Genomic DNA, 27,094 nt, shown 5'->3' with positions numbered 1-27,094 from the left:
CAAGTGTGAGTGAAATGAAACTAAGATATTGTTCTATGTGTCCCACAGCAGTCTTAGTAAGTCTGTGATAAATGATTTTAACATGAACAGGTGTGGGAATAGAAGGAGGAAAGACTCAATTCATGTACCCTTGTTCTTTCAGAGAATTTGGTCATAAATTCTACACCCCCCCCCCCACCTCAAAAAAAAAAAATCAAACTTCCACAGGCTGTCTGAGTGTTGTGGGTTCCATCCTCACCTGTGGCAAATATTTTGTATGAAATAGGAATGTTTGAAAAACTATTTTACATCTTTCCGCTTTTACGTACTGTTTTGATCAAAAATTTGGACGGTTAAATTTCTCAGCGCATCTTTCTCATAATCACACTTGGGCAGTCGGAGTGTTGTGAGTTCCATCCTCACCGAGAACATCTCCATGTACTTGAAAACAGTAGCAATATGTCTTACAATTACTTTTGTCCAATTATTTTTGATGCATATCAACTCTTTTCGGCTCATCACATCGAAAGGAATTAAATGTTTGATAAAGAATTCCAAATCTTTTATCTTTTATTTTTTTTATATTTTACGTGATAGCACCACTGAATGAATAATTAAAGAAATCACACAGTAGGTGGTTACGGATCCGGAGCAGTTATCAACCCATGTTGGGAAATGGAAAGGTGTTAAAAGATGCGATCACAGCCCAGCCGAGAATTAAGTGACAGAGTGAACTGAAGCAAGAAACATGTAACCAAGAGGAAGAAAAAAACAGCACACTTTGTATTTCCAATTAATTCTTTTTCTTCCTGGAGTCGGTTAAGGGTAGAAAATATGGGTTCCATTCAACGAACTCGCCTAATATTGTGGAGTCCGGCTTTTGGTTGTATTGTTGCAGCAATTTGGGACAGACTGTAAACCAGTGGGGGGATTAAACCTGCTCGAATTGTAGCAGAAACTGAGCCCTATGGATAACAGGGTCGTGTGTCATTTTCTTGGCCGAGTAGTTATGACCCTCAGAAAGCCGGCCCGACCCTATAGCGTCCTGCAGAGTACCTGTCAATCTAGGCATGGGTACCCCAGGGCGGGGAGACCAGGCAATAAATTATTTCAATGGTAGATTGTGAGAAACGTCTTTGAACTACAAGAAGTGAACTGGCATAAGGTACTAACAGCCTAAACCGAAGTATTTCGTCCCTGGCGGGGAGTCGACTTAAAAAGCTATCATGGATGGCGGCTGCTTAATATAAGCAAGAACACCCAAGAATTGATAAACAGGCTTACGGAGTGAAATCTCTGTCATTATCTGTAGAGAAGAAATCTGCTTAGTACAATGGCAGCTTGCCACATAAGTCTGGCAATAAGTGGTGAATAATACAATAAGAAAGAGTAAAACCAGAGAAACAACAGTTTGTTAGCTGGTAACTGATTACATCTAACTGGCCAAATCCGACCTCTTGTCAGTTCAACTCAGTTAGAATTTTATTCTAACTATTCACAATATTAATAATATTTATAATTCACAATAGTACGCAAGTACCTAATCCGAGTAGTTCAGAACTTGACCTGATTACGCCAGTACTTAATCTAAGTAGTTCATTATTTAATCCGAGTACGCCCGTACCTAATCTGAGTAGTTCAATATTTAATCTGATTGCGCCAGTACTTTTTTTCGAGTGGTTCATTATTTAATCCCAGTAGGCCAGTACTTAATCTGAGTAGTTCATTACTTAATCCGAGTCCGCTAATACTTAATCCCAGTAGTTGAGAACTTAGCCCGAGTTCTCCAGTGCTCAATCCGCTCAAATTTTGCGACCAGTATACCAATGCCACGAGTTGCGAATACTTAACTCCAGTATTTTTCAACTCACAGATTAAGTGCAACCATTTTCACTACATTCTTTGTAACACTGTCAATTGCTTACTCACTGAAGCTGTAACGAATAGGAAATGTTACACGCCACGAAATCAGCGTAATACGACCCATGAAAACATGTCAATATTTACGACTGTTTTTGCTCATTAGAGTTCAGTTGGAGAGAAAATAGACCGTGGTACAAGCTTGGTCAAAGATTAAATATGACAACGATGTATTAGTGTATTTCATTTGCTTGACCAGCTGCGATGGAATAAGACAGAACCCATCGTCAATCATAATCGGGATAATAAATTCGTAATTGATCTGAAACACGTTGAACCGCTTTTGGGCGAGGACACACCTAATAAATCAGGGACAGATTTTTCACTCACTTGTCTCTTATATTGAATGAAATAGGAATGTTTGAAAAACTATTTTAAATCTTTCTGCTTTTACGTACTGTTTTGGTCAAAAATTTGGACGGTTAAATTTCTCAGCGCATCTTTCTCATAATTACACTTGCACGGGCAGTCTGAGTGTTGTGAGTTCCATCGTCACCGAGAACATCTCCATGTACTTGGAAACAGTAGCAATATATCTTACATTTACTTTTGTCCAATTATTTTTGATGCATTTAAACTCTTTTCGGCTCATCACATCGAAAGGAATTAAATGTTTGATAAATAATTCGAAATTTTTTACCTTTTACCTCAATTGCTTTGTCGACACTAATGTAAAGTTTATAAAAAACACTATTATCAGAGGCCTCGGTAGCGCAGTAGGCAGCGCGTCAGTCTCATAATCACAAATGAACGGGCTATCTGAAGGTCGTGAGTTCGATCCTCACCCGAGGCATATATTTTGTATGAAATAGGAATGTTTCAGAAACTATTTTAAATCTTTCCGCTTTGACGTAATGCTTTGGTCAAAAATTTGGACGGTAAACCAATATGCAGCGCATCTTTCTCATGATAACGCTTGCAAGGGCTCTCTGAGTGTTGTGGGTTCCATCCTCACCGAGAACATCTCCATGTACTTGGAAACATTTGCAATGTGTCTTACAATTACTTTTGCCCAATTATTGTTGATGATTTTCGGTTCATCACATCGAAACGAATTAAACGTTTGATAAAGAATTCCAAATCTTTTATCTTTTATTTTTTTGATATTTAACCTGATAGCACCACTGAATAAATAATTAGAGATCACACAATAGGTGGTTACGGATCTGGAGCAGTTTTCGACCCATGTTGGGAAATGCAAAGGTGTTAAAAGATGCGATCACAGCCCAGCCGAGAATTAAGTGACAGAGTGAACTGAAGCAAGAAACATGTAACCAAGAGGAAGAAAAGAACATCACACTTTGTATTTCCAATTAATTGTTTTCCTTCCTGGAGTCGGTTACGGGTAGAAAATATGGGTTTCATTCAACGAACTCGCCTAATATTATGGAGTCCGACTTTTGGTTGTATTGTTGCAGCAATTTGGGACAGACTGTAAACCAGTGGGGGGGATTAAACCTGTTCGTATTGTAGCAGAAACTGAGCCCTATGGATAAAAAGGTCGTGTGTCATCTTGTTGGCCGAGTAGTTATGACCCTCAGAAAGCCGGCCCGACCCTATAGCGTCCTGCAGAGTACCTGTCAATCTAGGCATGGGTACCCCAGGGCGGGGAGAACAGGCAATAAATCATTTCGATGGTAGATTGTGAGAAACGTCTTTGAACTACAAGAAGTGAACTGCCATAAGGTACTAACAGCCTAAACCGAAGTATTTCGTCCCTGGCGGGGAGTTGACTTAAAAAGCTATCATGGATGGCGGCTGCTTAATATAAGCAAGAACACCCAAGAATTGATAAACAGGCTTACGGAGTGAAATCTCTGTCATTATCTGTAGAGAAGAAATCTGCTTAGTACAATGGCAGCTTGCCACATAAGTCTGGCAATAAGTGGTGAATAATACAATAAGAAAGTACAACATAAAGAGTAAAACCAGAGAAACAACGACAATTTGTTAGCTGGTAACTGATTACATCTAACTGGCGAAATCCGACCTCTTGTCGGTTCAACTCAGTTAGAATTTTATTCTAACTATTCACAATAATAATACAAACTTTTCAATGATACCATGGCGAATAAAGGTTTAAAACGTGGTATACGACTTAACCCGAGTATGCCAGTACTTATTCCGCGTAGTTCAGAACGTAACTTGAGTACGCAAGTACTTAATCCGAGTAGTTCAGAACTTGACCTGATTACGCCAGTACTCAATCTGAGTAGTTCATTATTTAATCCGAGTACACCTGTACCTAAACTGAGTAGTTCATTATTTAATCCGAGTACGCCCGTACCTAATTTGAGTACTTCAATATTTAATCTGATTGCGCCAGTACTTTCTTCGAGTGGTTCATCATTTAATGCCAGTGCGCCAGTACTTAATCTGAGTAGTTCATTACTTAATCTGAGTGCGCTAATACTTAATCCCAGGAGTTGAGAACTTAACCCGAGTTCTCCACTGCTTAATCCGCTCAACTTTTGCGACCAGTATACCAATGCCACGAGTTGCGAATACTTAACTCCAGCATTTCTCACCTCACAGATTAAGTGCAACCATTTTCACTGCATTCTTTGTAACACTGTCAATTGCTTACTCACTGAAGCTGTAACGAATAGGAAATGTTACACGCCACGAAATCAGCGTAATACGACCCATGAAAACATGTCAATATTTACGACTGTTTTTGCTCATTAGAGTTCAGTTGGAGAGAAAATAGACCGTGGTACAAGCTTGGTCAAAGATTAAATATGACAACGATGTATTCGTATATTTCATTTGCTTGACCAGCTGCGATGGAATAAGACAGAACCCATCGTCAATCATAATCGGGATAATAAATTCGTAATTGGTCTAAAACACGTTGAACCGCTTTTGGGCGAGGACACACCTAATAAATCAGGGATAGATTTTTCACTCACTTGTCTCTTATATTGAATGAAATAGGAATGTTTGAAAAACTATTTTAAATCTTTCTTCTTTTACGTACTGTTTTGGTCAAAAATTTGGACGGTTAAATTTCTCAGCGCATCTTTCTCATAATTACACTTGCACGGGCAGTCTGAGTGTTGTGAGTTCCATCGTCACCGAGAACATCTCCATGTACTTGGAAACATTTGCAATATATCTTACATTTGCTTTTGTCCAATTATTTTTGATGCATTTAAACTCTTTTCGGCTCATCACATCGAAAGGAATTAAATGTTTGATAAATAATTCGAAATGTTTTACCTTTTACCTCAATTGCTTTGTCGACACTAATGTAAAGTTTATAAAAAACACTATCATCAGAGGCCTCGGTAGCGCAGTAGGCAGCGCGTCAGTCTCATAATCACAAATGAACGGGCTATCTGAAGGTCGTGAGTTCGATCCTCACCCGGGGCATATATTTTGTATGAAATAGGAATGTTTCAGAAACTATTTTAAATCTTTCAATTTTGACGTAATGCTTTGGTCAAAAATTTGGACGGTAAACCAATATGCAGCGCATCTTTCTCATGATAACGCTTGCAAGGGCTGTCTGAGTGTTGTGGGTTCCATCCTCACCGAGAACATCTCCATGTACTTGGAAACATTTGCAATATGTCTTACAATTACTTTTGCCCAATTATTGTTGATGATTTTCGGTTCATCACATCGAAACGAATTAAAGGTTTGATAAAGAATCCCAAATCTTTTATCTTTTATTTTTTTTTATATTTAACCTGATAGCACCACTGAATGAATAATTAAAGATATCACACAATAGGTGGTTACGGATCTGGAGCATTTATCGACCCATGTTGAGAAATGGAAAGGTTGTAAAGGAGGCGATCACAGCCCAGCCGAGAATTAAGTGACAGAGTGAACTGAAGCAAGAAACATGTAACCAAGAGGAAGAAAAGAACAGCACACTTTGTATTTCCAATTAATTCTTTTTCTTCCTGGAGTCGGTTAAGGGTAGAAAACATGGGTTCCATTTAACGAACTCGCCTAATATTGTGGAGTCCGGCTTTTGGTTGTATTGTTGCAGCGATTTGGGACAGACTGTAAACCCGTGGGGGGATTAAACCTGTTCGTATTGTAGCAGAAACTGAGCCCTATGGATAAAAAGGTCGTGTGTCATTTTGTTGGCCGAGTAGTTATGACCCTCAGAAAGCCGGCCCGACCCTATAGCGTCTTGCAGAGTATTTGTCAATCTAGGCATGGGTACCCCAGGGCGGGGAGACCAGGCAATAAATAATTTCAATGGTAGATTGTGTAAAACGTCTTTGAACTACAAGAAGTGAACTGGCATAAGGTACTAACAGCCTAAACCGAAGTGTTTCGCCTCTGGCGGGGAGTCGACTTAAAAAGCTATCATGGATGGCGGCTACTTAATATGAGCAAGAACACACAAGAATTGATAAACAGACTTACGGAGTGAAATCTCTGTCATTATCTGTAGAGAAGAAATCTGCTTAGTACAATGGCAGCTTGCCACATAAGTCTGCCGAAAAGTGGTGAATAATACAATAAGAAAGTAAGACATAAAGAGTAAAACCAGAGAAACAACAACAGTTTGTTAGCTGGTAACTGATTACATGTAACTGGCGAAATCCGACCTCTTGTCAGTTCAACTCAGTTAGAATTTTATTCTAACTATTCACAATATTAATACAAACTTTTCAATGATACCATGGCGAATAAAGGTTTAAAACGTGGTATACGACTTAACCCGAGAGCGCCAGTACTTATTCCGCGTAGTTCAGAACGTAACTTGAGTACGCAAGTACTTAATCCGAGTAGTTCAGAACTTGACCTGATTACGCCAGTACTTAATCTGAGTAGTTCATTATTTAATCCGAGTACGCCTGTACCTAATCTGAGTAGTTATTTATTTAATCCGAGTACGCCCGTACCTAATCTGAGTACTTCAATATTTAATCTGATTACGCCAGTACTTTCTTCGAGTGGTTCATCATTTAATCCCAGTACGCCAGGACTTAATCTGAGTAGTTCATTACCTAATCTGAGTGCGCTAATACTTAATCCCAGGAGTTGAGAACTTAACCCGAGTTCTCCACTGCTTAATCCGCTCAACTTTTGCGACCAGTATACCAATGCCACGAGTTGCGAATACTTAACTCCTGCATTTCTCACCTCACAGATTAAGTGCAACCATTTTCACTACATTCTTTGTAACACTGTCAATTGTTTACTCACTGAAGCTGTAACGAATAGGAAATGTTACACGCCACGAAATCAGCGTAATACGACCCATGAAAACATGTCAATATTTACGACTATTTTTGCTCATTAGAGTTCAGCTGGAGAGAAGATAGACCGTGGTACAAGCTTGGTCAAAGATTAAATATGACAACGATGTATTAGTGTATTTCATTTGCTTGACCAGCTGCGATGGAATAAGACAGAACCCATCGTCAATCATAATCGGGATAATAAATTCGTAATTGGTCTAAAACACGTTGAACCGCTTTTGGGCGAGGACACACCTAATAAATCAGGGATAGATTTTTCACTCACTTGTCTCTTATATTGAATGAAATAGGAATGTTTGAAAAACTATTTTACATCTTTCTGCTTTCACGTACTGTTTTGGTCAAAAATTTGGACGGTTAAATTTCTCAGCGCATCTTTCTCAAATCACACTTGCACGGGCAGTTTGAGTGTTGTGAGATCCATCGTCACCGAGAACATCTCCATGTACTTGGAAACATTTGCAATATATCTTACATTTGCTTTTGTCCAATTATTTTTGATGCATTTAAACTCTTTTCGGCTCATCACATCGAAAGGAATTAAATGTTTGATAAATAATTCGAAATGTTTTACCTTTTACCTCAATTGCTTTGTCGACACAAATGTAAAGTTTATAAAAAACACTATCATCAGAGGCCTCGGTAGCGCAGTAGGCAGCGCGTCAGTCTCATAATCACAAATGAACGGGCTATCTGAAGGTCGTGAGTTCGATCCTCACTCGGGGCATATATTTTGTATGAAATAGGAATGTTTCTGAAACAATTTTAAATCTTTCCGCTTTGACGTACTGCTTTGGTCAAAAATTTGGACGGTAAACCAATATGCAGCGCATTTTTCTCATAATAACGCTTGCAAGGGCTGTCTGAGTGTTGTGAGTTCCATCCTCACCGAGAACATCTCCATGTACTTGGAAACATTTGCAATATGTCTTACAATTACTTTTGTCCAATTATTGTTGATGATTTTCGGCTCATCACATCGAAACAATTTAAAGGTTTGATAAAAAATTCCAAAACTTTTATCTTTTATTTTTTTTATATATTACATGATAGCACCACTGAATAAATAATTAGAGATCACACAATAGGTGGTTACGGATCTGGAGCAGTTATCGACCCATGTTGGGAAATGCAAAGGTGTTAAAAAATGCGATCACAGCCCAGCCGAGAATTAAGTGACAGAGTGAACTGAAGCAAGAAACATGTAACCAAGAGGAAGAAAAGAACAGCACACTTTGTATTTCCAATTAATTCTTTTTCTTCCTGGAGTCGGTTAAGGGTAGAAAATATGGGTTCCATTCAACGAACTCGCCTAATATTGTGGAGTCCGACTTTTGGTTGTATTGTTGCAGCAATTTGGGACAGACTGTAAACCCGTGGGGGTGATTAAACCTGTTCGTATTGTAGCAGAAACTGAGCCCTATGGATAAAAAGGTCGTGTGTCATCTTGTTGGCCGAGTAGTTATGACCCTCAGAAAGTCGGCCCGACCCTATAGCGTCCTACAGAGTACCTGTCAATCTAGGCATGGGTACCCCAGGGCGGGGAGACCAGGCAATAAATCATTTCAGTGGTAGATTGTGAGAAACGTCTTTGAACTACAAGAACTGAACTGGCATAAGGTACTAACAGCCTAAACCGAAGTATTTCGTCCCTGGCCGGGAGTCGACGTAAAAAGCTATCATGGATGGCGGGTGCCTAATATAAGCAAGAACACCCAAGAATTGATAAACAGGCTTACGGAGTGAAATCTATGTCATTATCTGTAGAGAACAAATCTGCTTAGTACAATGGCAGCTTGCCACATAAGTCTGGCAAAAAGTGGTGAATAATACAATAAGAAAGTAAGACATAAAGAGTAAAACCAGAGAAACAACAACAGTTTGTTAGCTGGTAACTGATTACATGTAACTGGCGAAATCCGACCTCTTGTCAGTTCAACTCAGTTAGAATATTTTTCTAACTAATCACAATATTAATACAAACTTTTCAATTATACCATGGCGAATAAAGGTTTAAAACGTGGTATACGACTTAACCCGAGAGCGCCAGTACTTTTTTCGCGTAGTTCAGAACGTAACTTGAGTACGCAAGTACTTAATCCGAGTAGTTCAGAACTTGACCTGATTACGCCAGTACTCAATCTGAGTAGTTCATTATTTAATCCGAGTGCGCTAATATTTAATCCCAGGAGTTGAGAACTTAACCCGAGTTCTCCACTGCTTAATCCGCTCAACTTTTGCGACCAGTATACCAATGCCACGAGTTGCGAATACTTAACTCCAGCATTTCTCACCTCACAGATTAAGTGCAACCATTTTCACTGCATTCTCTGTAACACTGTCAATTGTTTACTCACTGAAGCTGTAACGAATAGGAAATGTTACACGCCACGAAATCAGCGTAATACGACCCATGAAAACATGTCAATATTTACGACTATTTTTGCTCATTAGAGTTCAGCTGGAGAGAAGATAGACCGTGGTACAAGCTTGGTCAAAGATTAAATATGACAACGATGTATTAGTGTATTTCATTTGCTTGACCAGCTGCGATGGAATAAGACAGAACCCATCGTCAATCATAATCGGGATAATAAATTCGTAATTGGTCTAAAACACGTTGAACCGCTTTTGGGCGAGGACACACCTAATAAATCAGGGATAGATTTTTCACTCACTTGTCTCTTATATTGAATGAAATAGGAATGTTTGAAAAACTATTTTACATCTTTCTGCTTTCACGTACTGTTTTGGTCAAAAATTTGGACGGTTAAATTTCTCAGCGCATCTTTCTCATAATCACACTTGGACGGGCAGTTTGAGTGTTGTGAGATCCATCGTCACCGAGAACATCTCCATGTACTTGGAAACATTTGCAATATATCTTACATTTGCTTTTGTCCAATTATTTTTGATGCATTTAAACTCTTTTCGGCTCATCACATCGAAAGGAATTAAATGTTTGATAAATAATTCGAAATGTTTTACCTTTTACCTCAATTGCTTTGTCGACACAAATGTAAAGTTTATAAAAAACACTATCATCAGAGGCCTCGGTAGCGCAGTAGGCAGCGCGTCAGTCTCATAATCACAAATGAACGGGCTATCTGAAGGTCGTGAGTTCGATCCTCACCCGGGACATATATTTTGTATGAAATAGGAATGTTTCTGAAACAATTTTAAATCTTTCCGCTTTGACGTACTGCTTTGGTCAAAAATTTGGACGGTAAACCAATATGCAGCGCATCTTTCTCATAATAACGCTTGCAAGGGCTGTCTGAGTGTTGTGAGTTCTATCCTCACCGAGAACATCTCCATGTACTTGGAAACATTTGCAATATGTCTTACAATTACTTTTGTCCAATTATTGTTGATGATTTTCGGCTCATCACATCGAAACAATTTAAAGGTTTGATAAAAAATTCCAAAACTTTTATCTTTTATTTTTTTTTATATTTTACATGATAGCACCACTGAATAAATAATTAGAGATCACACAATAGGTGGTTACGGATCTGGAGCAGTTATCGACCCATGTTGGGAAATGCAAAGGTGTTAAAAAATGCGATCACAGCCCAGCCGAGAATTAAGTGACAGAGTGAACTGAAGCAAGAAACATGTAACCAAGAGGAAATAAAGAACAGCACACTTTGTATTTCCAATTAATTGTTTTCCTTCCTGGAGTCGGTTAAGGGTAGAAAATATGGGTTCCATTCAACGAACTCGCCTAATATTGTGGAGTCCGACTTTTGGTGGTATTGTTGCAGCAATTTGGGACAGACTGTAAACCCGTGGGGGGGATTAAACCTGTTCGTATTGTAGCAGAAACTGAGCCCTTTGGATAAAAATGTCGTGTGTCATCTTGTTGGCCGAGTAGTTATGACCCTCAGAAAGCCGGCCCGACCCTATAGCGTCCTGCAGAGTACCTGTCAATCTAGGCATGGGTACCCCAGGGCGGGGAGACCAGGCAATAAATCATTTCAGTTGTAGATTGTGAGAAACGTCTTTGAACTACAAGAAGTGAGCTGGCAAAAGGTACTAACAGCCTAAACCGAAGTATTTCGTCCCTGGCGGGGAGTCGAATTAAAAAGCTATCATGGATGGCGGCTGCCTAATATAAGCAAAAACCCCCAAGAATTGATAAACAGGCTTACGGAGTGAAATCTCTGTCATTATCTGTAGAGAAGAAATCTGCTTAGTACAATGGCAGCTTGCCACATAAGTCTGGCAAAAAATGGTGAATAATACAATAAGAAAGTAAGACATAAAGAGTAAAACCAGAGAAACAACAACAGTTTGTTAGCTGGTAACTGATTACATGTAACTGGCGAAATCCGACCTCTTGTCAGTTCAACTCAGTTAGAATATTTTTCTAACTAATCACAATATTAATACAAACTTTTCAATTATACCATGGCGAATAAAGGTTTAAAACGTAGTATACGACTTAACCCGAGAGCGCCAGTACTTATTCCGCGTAGTTCAGAACGTAACTTGAGTACGCAAGTACTTAATCCGAGTAGTTCAGAACTTGACCTGATTACGCCAGTACTCAATCTGAGTAGTTCATTATTTAATCCGAGTACGCCTGTACCTAATCTGAGTACTTCAATATTTAATCTGATTGCGCCAGTACTTTCTTCGAGTGGTTCATCATTTTATGCCAGTGCGCCAGTACTTAATCTGAGCAGTTCATTACTTAATCCGAGTGCGCTAATACTTAATCCCAGGAGTTGAGAACTTAACCCGAGTTCTCCACTGCTTAATCCGCTCAACTTTTGCGACCAGTATACCAATGCCACGAGTTGCGAATACTTAACTCCAGCATTTCTCACCTCACAGATTAAGTGCAACCATTTTTACTGCTTTCTCTGTAACACTGTCAATTGCTTACTCACTGAAGCTGTAACGAATAGGAAATGTTACACGCCACGAAATCAGCGTAATACGACCCATGAAAACATGTCAATATTTACGACTATTTTTGCTCATTAGAGTTCAGCTGGAGAGAAGATAGACCGTGGTACAAGCTTGGTCAAAGATTAAATATGACAACGATGTATTAGTGTATTTCATTTGCTTGACCAGCTGCGATGGAATAAGACAGAACCCATCGTCAATCATAATCGGGATAATAAATTCGTGTTTTGATCTGAAACACGTTGAATCGCTTTTGGGCGAGGACACACCTAATAAATCAGTTATAGATTTTTCACTCACTTGTCTCTTATATTGAATGAAATAGGAATGTTTGAAAAACTATTTTAAATCTTTCTGTTTTGACGTACTGTTTTGGTCAAAAATTTGGACGGTTAAATTTCTCAGCGCATCTTTCTCAAATCACACTTGGACGGGCAGTCTGAGTGTTGTGAGTTCCATCCTCACCGAGAACATCTCCATGTACTTGGAAACATTTGCAATATATCTTACATTTGCTTTTGTCCAATTATTTTTGATGCATTTAAACTCTTTTCGGCTCATCACATCGAAAGGAATTAAATGTTTGATAAATAATTCGAAATGTTTTACCTTTTACCTCAATTGCTTTGTCGACACTAATGTAAAGTTTATAGAAAACATTGTCATCAGCGGCCTCGGTAGAGCAGTAGGCAGCGCGTCAGTCTCATAATCACAAATGAACGGGCTATCTGAAGGTCGTGAGTTCGATCCTCACCTGGGGCATATATTTTGTATGTAATAGGAATGTTTCTGAAACAATTTTAAATCTTTCCGCTTTGACGTACTGCTTTGGTCAAAAATTTGGACGGTAAACCAATATGCAGCGCATTTTTCTCATAATAACGCTTGCAAGGGCTGTCTGAGTGTTGTGAGTTCCATCCTCACCGAGAACATCTCCATGTACTTGGAAACATTTGCAATATGTCTTACAATTACTTTTGCCCAATTATTGTTGATGATTTTCGGCTCATCACATCGAAACGAATTAAATGTTTGATAAAGAATTCCAAATCTTTTATCTTTTATTTGTTTTTATATTTTACGTGATAGCACCACTGAATAAATAATTAAAGAGATCACACAATAGGTGGTTACGGATCTGGAGCAGTTATCGACCCATGTTGGGAAATGCAAAGGTGTTAAAAGATGCGATCACAGCCCAGCCGAGAAGTAAGTGACAGAGTGATCTGAAGCAAGAAACATGTAACCAAGAGGAAGAAAAGAACAGCACACTTTGTATTTCCAATTAATTGTTTGTCCTGGAGTCGGTTAAGGGTAGAAAATATGGGTTCCATTCAACGAACTCGCCTAATATTGTGGAGTCCGACTTTTGGTTGTATTGTTGCAGGCGATTTGGGACAGACCGCAAACCAGTGGGGGGATTAAACCTGTTCGTATTGTAGCAGAAACTGAGCCCTATGGATAACAGAGTCGTGTGTCATCTTGTTGGCCGAGTAGTTATGACCCTCAGAAAGCCGGCCCGACCCTATAGCGTCCTGCAGAGTACCTGTCAATCTAGGCATGGGTACCCCAGGGCGGGGAGACCAGGCAATAAATCATTTTAAAGGTAGATGGTGAGAAACGTCTTTGAACTACAAGAAGTGAACTGCCATAAGGTACTAACAGCCTAAACCGAAGTATTTCGTCTCTGGCCGGGAGTCGACTTAAAAAGCTATCATGGATGGCGGCTGCTTAATATAAGCAAGAACACCCAAGAATTGATAAACAGGCTTACGGAGTGAAATCTCTGTCATTATCTGTAGAGAAGAAATCTGCTTAGTACAATGGCAGCTTGCCACATAAGTCTGGCAAAAAGTGGTGAATAATACAATAAGAAAGTACGACATAAAGAGTAAAACTAGAGAAACAACAACAATTTGTTAGCTGGTAACTGATTACATGTAACTGGCGAAATCCGACCTCTTGTCAGTTCAACTCAGTTAGAATATTTTTCTAACTAATCACAATATTAATACAAACTTTTCAATTATACCATGGCGAATAAAGGCTTAAAACGTAGTAAACGACTTAACCCGAGAGCGCCAGTACTTATTCCGCGTAGGGTTAGACTCTAATGGAGTGGCGAACATTAACATTTTTAATCCGCGATTTGAGCAAATCTTGACCCTCTCATCTCTCGCACTTCAACACCGGTGTATCAATCACCGGGCTATTGACCACAAGAGATGAGGACACAAAGGGGAGGCTGGTGTAGCTGACCAAGGGTGATTTGGCTGGCGACCTCAATTGCCTGCCTGGACGGACGGATGGCACTGGGGCCGAATACCAAGAGAGTTAGCAGAGAAAGCCTTTGTAATTAGATCTGTTTGCTGGATGATCCGACTACCAAGTGTTTGTCAGGGATATGTGATCATCCTCCACCTTCGAGCACTGACCAGAAGGATCAGCAATTCTGTCCGTCAGTGTCAGGCAGTGCCGGTCAAGTGGGACAAAGAACCGGCGTCTGCTTATTTTGTGACAGTGACAGTGTTGTAATAGTTCATTGATGAAATGCAATGCTAGGCCTGTTTCATTTTACCCATAACCTGTTACATCAGGAAAAGAGATAGGTATTAGATGCTCTAATTCTTTCGTCCCTGTTTTAAGTTTGACAGTATACACAATATTCAAGGAATATGAAATGTTCAAGTAAAATAGACAGCGGCGGCCAGCATTATGGTAAGTATGATTTGCTTATAGCCTATATGATACACCTGCTTTTAAAACTTGATGAAAAGGAAGAATATGGTTAATAAAGACACCTTATCGCCAATTAGAGAGGTTGAATCCCGATCATGCATTCTTGTCTCTTGTCTCTTCTCATAATTAGGTGTTAGTACTGGATGAGTCAATCAGCACCTCAATAAATCAATAAAAAAATTAAACAAATCAAAGTAGAAGCAACCTATTGAGTGCACAGAGATATTTTATGTGGACTGCCTCTAAAGTCGCCGAATAAAATCTCTGTCCATGGACAGCACGGAGCTATCGCAAAACCCGGCTAGTATAGTGCAATAAAGGGTAGCTTAAAACTAACTGTGAAATTGCATATAAAAGTAAGTTCAAGTAAACAAACATAAATCTTTCTCTTAACCGATGCAATGGTACCACCGGTACATGTGCGACATAGGCACTGTGTTTGTTGGGGTTTGATTAAGACATGTAAGCAACTTACACGAAGAAATGAACTCTGAAATGAAGCATATTATTGTCATGCTGAAAAACATTATAGACAAGTCGGAAGTTCGAGCAAAAAGTTAAAATTTCCACTTTCCAGACGAAATTTTAACTTTGCCATCTCGAAATTTAAACATTCTTATGTGGGAGACTGTGTATGTGTATATTAAAAACAGTAAAAATCGTTGTAACCAACGTACTCTTTCACCTCTGTATATATCGTTTTTATGTTTTTCTTTTAACTCTATGTTATTTTGTTTGAAGAATTTTAATACATTGTTTACTCTAAACCAAAAAGTGTTACAGAAATTTTACTCGAACAGGTAAAAAATTGCACATCACCGATGGAAACGTTAGCTAGGTTCGAATTCATGAGGTGTTTGTATTGTACACCGTCTGAATTTTGTTTTCTCCTAAAATCTGATTATATGTTTACTGGTATCTTTTCCGTTTCCGTTTGAACATCCGTAAAACTGAAACGAAAAATGTAAAATTTTTTTCTTTTTTCTTCTGCACAATTATAAAACCAACTTAAATAAGTCTTTTAATGTCAGGTATGAAAAATCGATTTAGTTTTTGTTTCACAAGCACCAACTCAACGGATTTGGACAAAAGCTCGTTTTCACTCAATATCACCCTGATATGCGTTTACATGCATTCTTTGCGCAAATTCAAGCAAAGCATAACCTTTAGTGAAGTTGTGTTCTGTTACTTTAGTGTATAGTTCACGCGAGAGTCAAACTTCTTTTAACCGGCATAATAGCTGTGTATACCACAGCATTTTGGAACGGTTGGATTGTTCATAACATGCACGTAATAATTACTTGTCCGGTGTATTCTCAAAACAATTTTATTGGTATATTTCTGGGGAAGTCGTGCTCTCGATCGGTCTAGAAGAAGGTGACCACTTGTAGTGTGGTCGTTAGTTTCATTTGTCATTGAGTATTCACTTAGCGTTTAACTGTCAGCTTATAGCCTTCTCTGTACGCTTTTCTAATTACGCTAGATTTTCAAGCCGGAATTGGAATCCGAAAACTACGACAAGAGAAAACTATGTATGACAACAACTCGATTGAGTTGGCGGTTTCTGGCCAGCTAGGTTCCATTCGTTTTGTCATTGTTTACAAATTTGCGAGTCAAACGGAGCCTGAAGCAGGATTGGAGCTGTAACGTCGGCTTTTGTACAGTAGACGTGGCTGTCCACGACGTAATCTCTATTGATGAATTAGCCCCGATCTGTTCTCTATTCTCCGGTTCTCTATTAATTTTTAATTATTCCTTCATTAAACGCCACTGTGACATGTCAAATAATCTTAAGTTGTTAAGAACCACGAGCCAATGGCTAATCCCGTGACCTGGTGTTAATCTGATTTTTTTCATTTGATTTTTTTTTTGATTGGTGTTTTTACGCCGTACTCAAGGATATTTCACTTATACGACGGCCAGCATTATGGTGGGTGGAAACCGGGCACAGCCCGGGGGAAACCCACGACCGCAGGTCCGCAGGTTGACAGACCTTCCCACTAACGGCCGGAGAGGAAGCCAGCATGATCTGGACTTGAACTCACAGCGACCGCATTGGTGAGAGACTCCAACAATGATCAACAAACTGCATGGTATGGACGCTTTTATCCGCTTTAAGGAAAAACGTGTTACATATATTGCTATTATCTATTTAAGTTATGTCTTAGATGATTTATGTTGTACTCATGAACTTAACTGGAAAAACTACTACGGCACTTGGACCCAGACAGGCACCTGAGAAACCAACCGCCTTTGTCAGGTACCGATACTACACAAAGTTTATGACATAAGGCTTTAGCCCAACTAGCGAAAGCAAATCTCTTTATAAGACCAAACATCTGGGACACACGAAGCAAACTAATTAATGAAAATTATTTGGCACAACTTGCAAATGCATTACTTGTTACTGAATTGGGATGACCATTGAAAACGTTATGGTTAGACCTTAGTACAATGATGGGGCGTAGGCCCTATTATGTTGCTCGCTCTTTCTTGATACCCATGCTGAGAGATCTAGAAAGGAAAAACACATCCGGTATCTGAAGATGTTGCATAATACTTTATCAGATTAAACAAGGAGGCTTAAAAATTGTGGCTTAAATTCCCCGGCTAGCTTTACTCCAAAAGGTTTGTCAGCAACAGTCTTTATGTATGGCTTGCATATATACATAGTAAAGTTGTGGTACCAAGGTAGCTAGTGTAATGTTCTGAGCGGTACTGCTCAGAAAAGTTATGTTATCGAGCCCCAGAGTACTATACCAAACTTTGTGACTGCCACAGAGTACCGGTACTGCATGCTACTTTGAACTGTAAGCCTACCCTGTGACAACACAGTAGCACCCACCGCGTGGGACTTTGTGACAGCTGCACAGCGCCGTGTGACAACTGCTCCGGGCTATGCGGTTCTGTGATCGAGCCCCAGAGTACCAGTACTGCGTGATAATTTGCCCTGTAACACGTGCTGCGTGCTGCACGGTTATGTGATCAAGCCACACTGTTGCAGTACTGTATGACACTTTGTTAAAGCGTTCGAATATCGCACTCGATCAAAACAGTTCTTTCAGGCAGAAAGGGAACTTTAACATCAAATACCAAGGTTTCAAACAACAAATGCATGTAGATCACACGCGTTCACAATATGTGAAAATATATCGTCAGAATTATATTATTTTAGGGTCGTTGGAAGCAAACGAAAAGTGTGTGTGTGTTAAACTTTTCTGTGAAGTCACACTATTGTCTGAGCAGCTGATTGTTTATCAAGAATCCACACTTGGGGTTTAGTGATTCGAGTGGTGAAATCTCATGACTTGTACCACATGAGTGCGCTCGGTCTGGTGTAGCAGCATTTGAACCCAGGAATAGAAGTCTCTAAAACATTCCAATATCCCAAAGAGGTATTCCGGAAGACTATACATTATTCTCCTTTTAGACGGCTTGAAACGTTTGTTGTGACGTCAATCCTTTATCTAACCGACCACTTCGTTTTTAAAGAGATGTACTAGTCTTTGCAAGGGACAAACAGTCATCAGGCACCACCTACAATTGAAACTCACACAGAACTTGTATGTAACAGCAGAGTGACAACAAAACAGTTACGAATCCGGGGCGGTCACATTATGAAAAAATACAACCTATTTTCTCAATACCAATGGCCGTAAGCCAACTTTAGTTGTTCAGTTAATTGTTTTGCTATCTGGAATTGTTGTCTACCAATTCTGGAACGTGTATGCATACAAGGTAAGAGTATACATTCTAACGTCATGTTTAGAATTATGAACAGTGAAAAAAAAATCTGCTGACGAAGAGATGTGTAGTATTTTATTGCGTGTCAAAGGTCACTCATATTACTATTATATATTATTATAAGCAATGCACCGGGGATGGGATTTGCTCCATTACATAATCTTACACACCCAGTGTATGCTCATGTAGGAACCTGTACAACCAACTGGACTCCCATTGGCTGAAAGCTCTAATGCTGTTGCATTAAAACTTCATGTAACACCGTCACGAAAGATCAACCATTCTACCCAACATTTTCAACTATGCAAATAAATGCAGCACAGTTTGGCATGAAAGAGCATTCATTGCCGCTAATTGTGATGTTGCGTTTTTTATTTTAAATATTTGTTTTAAATGATACTGCGCGATTCTTGAAAAAGACTCGATAGTTTTTACATTACTAAAACCATGTTTACGTAGGAGAAACAACTCGGAACAGTTGATTCTTGAAAAAGAATCGACACGGTGCCCTGCGTCTAGTCGCTCATCTTTTATAAATCAACTGTTGCTCGTAGTTTCTCAAATACCACTGAGGCGAGGGTCCAGGTTCCGCCAAGGTCCCGGAAGCCCTTGGATCCCATATAGCCGTACGTGTGAATGTGTTTTAAGAGAAACAAATCCATCCTCAAGGTTGTAATGAAGAGGGCTTATACTGCACATTTTGGCACAAATTTAGTTTTCGGATCGCTTCCATACTTTACATGTACATACTGATTTTCCTTTGAAATACCGATACGCGCTATGTGAGTTGTGAAATATTTACTCAATTTACTGTAAAATGTTTATTATACATTTACCAGAGTAATCAAGCCTGTAGTCAGGGAAGTGGAGAGGTCGTGGGCAACCGGAGACATGCTCTAACTACCAATCAAAGTAAATACAAACAGATGTACGGAGCCTTTAACTTTAAAATATTGAAAATTTGTGTGCTAAGATGGAGGCCATATGAACGAGTAGCTAAAAGAACCCACAGAATCAAAATGGGAATTCCTTTCCAGCATTATGATAAAAACCTAGGTTAACTCGACATTTATTCTCCCGTTCTTTGTGATAGAAAACACGCAGGCACGGCTTCATAAAAGATTAACATCGTTTGCATTATTGCTTTTCTGAAAATATGCCATAAAATAGGGCAAACATTGCACTTAGTTTTAATGGATGCTGGCGGATAATGAGGAATTAGTTGACGTGAGTTTTCAGTCCGTTGGAATGCTGAGTGACATTGTCAAATGCTACAAATTATAAAATTTCAGATACCAGGACGAAATGACGACATGAACAATTTTCCCCCAGGTTAAAATATCTGACCAATAGAATTACAATGCGCTTATCTGTTTGAACAAGTTAAAACAAATGTTTTAACATCCGATTCAACACAATGAAGAAAGCAAAGAACATTCAGTGGTGTGTTTTTTGTATATGGTTGGGTCGAAAAAAAGGGGGGCCAAAACATATGCCAAACTTAGGCATGTAGCTGATGAGCATTCCCACACGTGACGTACAGATATGCTCGCCATACTGGTGAAAGACAGGTGGTCTTCAACCTGTGTTAGATTGAGCAAGCAGTTAGATATGCGATCTATGTCGATGCATATTTGTAGCCCAGCTCCCTTAGACAATGAGGACTGGGATATTTAGAAATTGCCTGTCCAAGCGAAGACTTGTATTCCCATGTATTCACGAAGCATGTATTCCCGAGACCCTATAGCCAGCTTTAATTAGAAGATTGCTATTGACTACGTGAAGCAATTAATTCTAAGAGGAATCAATCAAACATTGGAGTCGATTTCCTGTCACGTGCATGCAGTTATGTTGAATTATGGACATGACCCAGGACAGACCTACAATTGAGGAATGTTTCACTGGCTGTATGCAATCTTCACGACTGGTTTTCACCTTCTGCTTCAGTGCAAATCATTGTCGAGATATGAAGATGCTTGTAACAGTCGCGAATATAAGCACAGATGCATTGGTATTTTAAGTCATATAACTGCTGTCGGCTTGATGACATTTGGTTGTGTTTTGTTTCTCCTACCCACTGCTGTAAAATTTATAATATAAAGTCAAAACTCAGGTCGCCTAGGTGATCTCAATATATAATATTAATTGGCGCAGAGAACTGGATCTATTTATTTATCTGATTTGCTGTTTACGCCATACTCAAGAATATTTCGGGCGGAAACCGAGCATAGCGCGAGGGAAACCCACGACCATCCGTACGGACATTCCCACGTACGGCCGGAGAACTGAATTCGTTTTCCGTTGCCAGAGTATGCTGCTATATGCATCACACACGTGTATATGCATATATTTATTTATCTTTTTTGAGTTTAAATTTCGAGTACTCGACTAAATGTTGTCTGAATGTCACACTGTCGCCCGAATTACGACCAAGTCTCGCATTCTACTCGGGTCTAGTCGGTGCTACCAGCGGAGGATTTGCGTTTGGACCCCTGCCCCTGATTGAGATCCTGTTACTGTCTGGAATCCTCAGCAACAGTGTTAAAATCAGGTCAAGACACAATGCAAGGTTTAAGGAGACTGTTCTCAACAGTTCCGTCCCTTGTCGACAGGTTTAACTCATGTAAATATCCATTCACGTCATTAATTGCAATTAAAACCCATTATTGCGGCTACAGCGACCAATACAAACACGGCTGCTAGCGTCAACGTAACCGTCAACAAATCGGTGGGAAGTAACCCGCTAATGTCCTTATATAAAATAAATAGGTCTATTGGTGCCGATAAGCCCAAATCTCCGCAGGTCGCTCGTATGTGAAACTTCCGTTTGAGTATAAAATAACTTATTTCGGGAAGACAGCAACATTCTGACGAGACTGAAAACAGGCGACATTTAGACGAGATTAAATCGAGATTCAATGCTCACAGCGAGATTTTGATAATCAGACTAGATTTCGTCGAGTATTGAACGAGGGAGCGAGATTCCTGTTTAGGTCTGCGGGCTTAGCATAATGACATACAACCGACGACCGAATACTGCAACAGATACGACTTTAATTGACTCGTGTACTCGCCACTACATCAAGTGCGCTTGGGTCACAATGAAATTGTGGATCTAGATCATGTACATCGACATATCCATAACATCTCCCTTTTCCTAAAGAAAAGTTTAAATTAACTCAAAAATCTTTGTGTTTGCTTTAAGTTGCAATGATCATCAAATAAATCACTGTCCATGTGATAAACAAATAAACTGTTCGCATATCAATAAGCAAGCCTTGCTTTTAAGTCATTGACAATAAACATGAAGCCTTACATGTAACTTCAACTCAATTTTAAACCAAAAAATATAGCTTCATGCAGCCAAAGTTAACTGTCTGATTCAGATTGTCAAATCACATTACAAAGTCCTGGTATTTCACCGGTAGAACACACTGACGCCCACTCCTGGTTCTTGTGGAACTGTCACGTGATACACTTGGCTGTACTGATGCACGAGGGTTTTCTCGCTGGCTGACCACATTTGAATCCTGGCAGTTAGTTATTTCTGCATCTGGCAAATCCGAAGGCACTTCCAACAGACTTGAATCTGGCTGTGGACATCCACTCTGATCATAACGTATGAACTTCCTGTTACGTCTAAACAAGTTTCCATGTTCGGATTCCACTATGTACGAACGGTTTCCAATCTTAGCGACACAAGAGCCTTTTTCCCAGGGACCTTTAGAGTTGATTGGCTGTAATCGAATAGGGTCTCCAATTTGGAGTTCTGGAAGTTCTTATCATGATCCTGATTTGCGCTTTCAACACTATCCCCACATCCATAGCATAGTATGTCGTCTACAACAACATCAACGCCATCGAGACCATTCAGAGCTTCAATCTGTCTACGCTGAAACTCTTCTGGAGCACTACTTATACCTTGAGGCATTCTCAGGTACCTATATCTTCCAAAAGGTGTCCAAAATGTTGTGAGATAAGAACTTTCTTCATCTAGTTTCACCTGAAAGAAGCCATCTTTAGCATCAAGAAAAGTGAAAACTTTCGCTTTAGAGAGCTTTGGCAATATCTCATCTACTGTTGGCATTTGGTACTTTGGTCTCTTTATTGCTTTGTTCAAGTCTCTAGGATCTATGCACATTCTGAGTTTATCTGGCTTGTGGACTGCGACTAAACTGCTTATCCAATCAGTTGGAGTTGAAACCTTTGTGATTATACCCTGTCTTTCCATTTCATCTATTTTATTTTTCAAGGGCATTTTGAGATGTACTGGGATGCGTCGAGGTGCATGTTGTACTGGATGTACTGTCGGATCTGTTTCAATGTGATATTCACCTGGCAGGCAACCTAATCCAGTGAATACATCATCATAAGATTGGAAAATTTCATCCTTTGTGAGGGGTGTGTGTGTACTGGCTTTTTGATTCATATAGACTGCTTTATCAGTACACAAATTTATCCATCCATTCTGTACACGTCATTCCATCTATGATAGGCCAAGGAGCATTAGCAATAATGTCAAATGTAATGTTACGCTTTGGTCCGCCATTGAGACTTATGCAGAATTTGTATGTTCCTAGTGGTGTTATCGTACTACCATCATACAACTTAATTTTGCCTTTTGGTTTGTCTAGTTTTACTTTGCGGTGATGCACAATTTTCAGCAAATCTTGGTGTGACATAGCACTACATGTGGCACCTGAATCTAGCTGAACTTTCATTGTGCATGGGTAATCTGTGTGAAATGTCAATGGAACCATGAAACCTGAGTGTTTGTTCATATCGGTCACATCTGTGATTGCACCTATACTCTGTATAGCAAACAACAGATCGTCAGAATCAGTGTCTGTCTCATCATAGTGAGCACTGGCTTGATGCAATTTCTTCCTTGAGTAGGTCTTTAACTTACAAACAGAAGAAAAATGGTGCAATTTTCCACATTTCTCACAGGTCTTGCCATAAGATGGGCAATTATCTTTGCCTTTGACATGATTTTGACCACAATAGCGGCAAACAATGTGTGCTGTGTGCTTGTTTGAACCTGATGAGTTTGTGTTCTTCGTGTGTGTCTTGTGATCTGGTTTCTTGTTCCGAGTTCTCTCCTTTCTGGGTTGCTTAGATGTTGCATGTACCATACTTTGTGGATCACTAACAGTTGTTGTTGCACTGCGTAGTTGTTCTTTGTGAGCTTTTGACAATTCACATGCACGTAAAGCCTCAATGCAACGATTTAAGTCTGGAACTGGCCGTTCTCGAAGTAATCTATCTCTAGTTGAGCTATCATGAGTACCCATCACTAACCTGTCTCTAATCAAACTCTCACACAATGTCTCAAATTCACAGGTTTCCGCTAACTGTCTCAGTCTAACCACATTAGGACTCTTGATCAGTCTGATTTGCATAACCAAATTTCACTCGTTCGAACAGTAAATGTTTCTGTGGCATAAAATGATCTCCAAGTGCCTTTAGAATACGACCTGGCACTTGTTTATCTTCATTTGACAATGTCACTAAACTGTTCATCACTTTTACGCATTCCATACCCATCACACTGCATAGAATTGCGGCTTGAACTGATTCATCTTTCTCAGTGAGTTCAGCAGCTTTGGCATAATAGTCCCACGATGCTCTAAAATTCTTCCAGTTGTCCGAGACATCGCCTTTCACAGACATCGGCTGTGGCGCTGGTATCTGATACGTAGCCATTTCCTTGATGGCCCTTTCACGCGTAAATTGTAATTCACAGAGTCTGTAAATGCTTGAATTCACCGTAAAAGTTCTCAAAGTATTATTGGTAATATTCTTTCTTTCACCAAAATGACAAATACACGTCGTATGTCAAGCGAAAAGTTCATCAAGGAAGCTTCTAATGTCGAAACCCAATATGGCGGCATCCACTGTAAACAGCGTTACATGTGGTTCACTGGGCGATCGCATGAAATTCAATAACAATGCCAAATAGCTCGGTCCTGTGAGCTGCGATGAATTTCTGCCATATGCTACAATCAGTCACTTCACTTCTGACACCATGTTTAGGTCTGCGGGCTTAGCATAATGACATACAACCGACGACCGAGTACTGCAACACATACGACTTTAATTGACTCGTGTACTCGCCACTACATCAAGTGCGCTTGGGTCACAATGAAATTGTGGATCTAGATCATGTACATCGACATATCCATAACAATTCCAACGAGGACGCGAGATTCACTCGACAGCGCGAGATTCCAACGAGCGTGCGAGATTTGCACGATATTCTGGAGTGAATCTCACGATGTCGCTCTAATCTCGACCTAATCGCGACTAAATTTCACCACTGTCGTTAAAATATCGCTGTTCTTGCTTTAGGGTAAGTATTCAAGAGAGAGCAAGGGCACATCTGGCTTCTATAGCTAGCCTTAGAAATAGAATAGATGGCCACAGATCCCCATTAGTTTTCCATAAGCAACAATGTTAGTGTTTAGCTCTGTAGCTCAGTCTCAAACATTCCGTGGCCAATAAGCTTTGGTGCCTACCTAGCTCAGCCTGTGAGAAAGAAGCCATAAACATCTTGACATAGGTTGACCGTCAAAATCTGGACCTTTCTATGCCGGCAGCTGGGAGGGGTGCCTAGCAAACCCAAGGGAACGTCACGCACAGCCTCATCACCACCTGTCTCCTTATGTCCTCTCGCCCAGGATTTCAAACTTTCATCATTAAAACTCATACCGGCCCAAAGTTTAGACAATTTCCATCGTTTTCATACCAAGCATGCACCTGTACACCAAAAACAGCAGGCTGGCAGCAAAAAAAGATTTACACCCTAAAATACACAGAATTACATTCCCTCCCGAAAAACGGAAGGTGTAATTGAGTCTGTGTCCAGATGTAGGCCAGCATATCAAAGGCTGGCTAAACATGGCACTGGAGGAAAACGTCGAGCCGGAGTTTTGAATGTTTACTTGTAGGAAGATTTCGAGCACAAGTTTGATAAAGCGCTCCAGGAGCATAGGGACATGGTAGCGAGAGATTGTATTATAACGTTAGCCCTAAAATCGTGTTAGTAGTGGTAAAGCTCAGAGTGACCTCCCCCGGACGTTGCTACTGCAGGTACCCATACACTTTCAGGCACGGAATGCTCAGATTCTGACGGTCAGTATATATGTTAAATTTTCTCAGGCTCGTTTCTCTCAGGTTAGACAAGGTGGTTACCTTTGCTAATTAATGACCGTGGGATATTCGGGGCTCGATTATATCAATAAAGTTTAAGAGTGTCGATTTTAAAACGTTAATATAGGTCTGCAATCGACATAAATACCTTGGGGGTGGATCTGTATTTGATGTATGTCTTCTGTCTGTTGTGTTCACTGCAGTGAATTTAATCCATCTAATAGGTGGTTATCTTGCTTGGTTGGGTGCTGACAAAGTTGGACCAACCACTGATGCGTACTGAGTATTCGGCTTTGGTCTTTTTTTTTAGTTTTTGTTATGGCATTTGATGCAGTTACGCGATAAAGTCACAGGACATGTAGACCCTTCGCGTGACAAAGTACAAAATATACCAAGGCATTTCAGCCACAGGGGTTATTGTAAAATAGAAATGTACATTCTGCCTCTGTTAAGATTATCTCGTATCGGTACCGTAATATCGCCTAGAAAGGCACGTGATCTCGAATGCCACAGGGGTATTATGATTTCAAAACCTCATCTAGGTTACGTGTAAATACTGAAGTTATTGATTTATCTGACACAGGGAACTAGTCTGTGTACACAGAGAGATTTATGGTCCAGTTATAAACGACACGGTCACGACAACCAGGACTACGCTCCACGTGTACATATAGCTGTACAGCTATAGACGATATACTGTATCATGCTCTAGAATTGTTAGCCCATCGATTAAGCACCTCCCTCACTCGGTCCTACCTACTTCTGGGCAATGTAGTCCGAGATTGCTCTGACGTTAGCTTTGGTCACACTTTTGGTCCACCAAGCATGGTTCCAAGCCAACGTGAGATTGCGCTCCATTTATAAACCTGATGGGAGACCTCGGTGACCTCGGGCGTTAGTATGCCAGCAGGGCGCAGTGACCAGGGAGCATCTCCAACGCGGTCGCTGTGAGCTTGTCTAGCTCGTGCAGAAAGATCTACTGGCAACCAGCAGGTCGTCGTGGTTTTCCCTCTGACTCTGTCCGGTTTCCTTTCACTATAATGTTGGCCGCCGTCGGATAAGTGAAATATTCTTGAGTACATGAAAACCATTCGCAATTACGGTGATAGTTTGTCAGGACGTTTGAGACAAAAATCACCCATCAAATTCGTCTTCACGGCCTTAAGTTTTCAGTCACTTGTTCCTACTCTACTTGTGTGTCATTTTATCACAAGTACAACGTTGATCGATTATTTTCTAGGCCACGTGAGCTCGATCTGTTCTCCCATATCGCCCGAATTCTTTATTATTTTTATTTATTCCTTCATTAAAGGTCACTGTGACACGTTAAATAATCTTACGTTGTCACGGAACCACGAACCAATGGCTAATCCCGGGGCCTGGTGTTAATCTTTATTTGGATCCGGGTG

At 40.0% G+C, this 27,094-nt stretch overlaps 1 protein-coding gene and 4 non-coding genes across 7 annotated transcripts in view; all 5 read left to right on the top strand.

Moving 5' to 3' along the window:
* The first annotated feature begins 2,601 nt into the window (after window positions 1–2,601).
* Window positions 2,602–2,692, top strand: Trnam-cau (transfer RNA methionine (anticodon CAU)). The gene is given in 2 exon segments: window positions 2,602–2,638; window positions 2,657–2,692. It is a non-coding gene; the product is annotated as a tRNA-Met (tRNA).
* A 2,491-nt stretch (window positions 2,693–5,183) lies between these two features.
* Trnam-cau (transfer RNA methionine (anticodon CAU)) lies at window positions 5,184–5,274 on the top strand. The gene is given in 2 exon segments: window positions 5,184–5,220; window positions 5,239–5,274. It is a non-coding gene; the product is annotated as a tRNA-Met (tRNA).
* Window positions 5,275–7,766: 2,492 nt separating this feature from the next.
* Trnam-cau (transfer RNA methionine (anticodon CAU)) lies at window positions 7,767–7,857 on the top strand. The gene is given in 2 exon segments: window positions 7,767–7,803; window positions 7,822–7,857. It is a non-coding gene; the product is annotated as a tRNA-Met (tRNA).
* A 2,323-nt stretch (window positions 7,858–10,180) lies between these two features.
* On the top strand, window positions 10,181–10,271 carry Trnam-cau (transfer RNA methionine (anticodon CAU)). The gene is given in 2 exon segments: window positions 10,181–10,217; window positions 10,236–10,271. It is a non-coding gene; the product is annotated as a tRNA-Met (tRNA).
* A 14,505-nt stretch (window positions 10,272–24,776) lies between these two features.
* LOC135475310 (stimulated by retinoic acid gene 6 protein-like) overlaps window positions 24,777–27,094 on the top strand; it is a 35,227-nt gene continuing 32,909 nt past the window's right edge. For 2 of the 3 annotated variants that reach the window (XM_064755158.1, XM_064755156.1), the window contains exon 1: window positions 25,440–25,667. The gene's annotated coding sequence lies outside the window, so the exon portion shown is untranslated. Of the gene's footprint in view, window positions 24,886–25,439; window positions 25,668–27,094 lie in introns of those variants that run through there. The other variant, XM_064755157.1, reaches the window with a different exon arrangement.

This window comes from Liolophura sinensis, chromosome 9 (assembly GCF_032854445.1).
Source record: "Liolophura sinensis isolate JHLJ2023 chromosome 9, CUHK_Ljap_v2, whole genome shotgun sequence".
NCBI lineage: Eukaryota > Metazoa > Mollusca > Polyplacophora > Chitonida > Chitonidae > Liolophura > Liolophura sinensis.
This window is presented reverse-complemented; position numbering and strand designations above follow the sequence as displayed.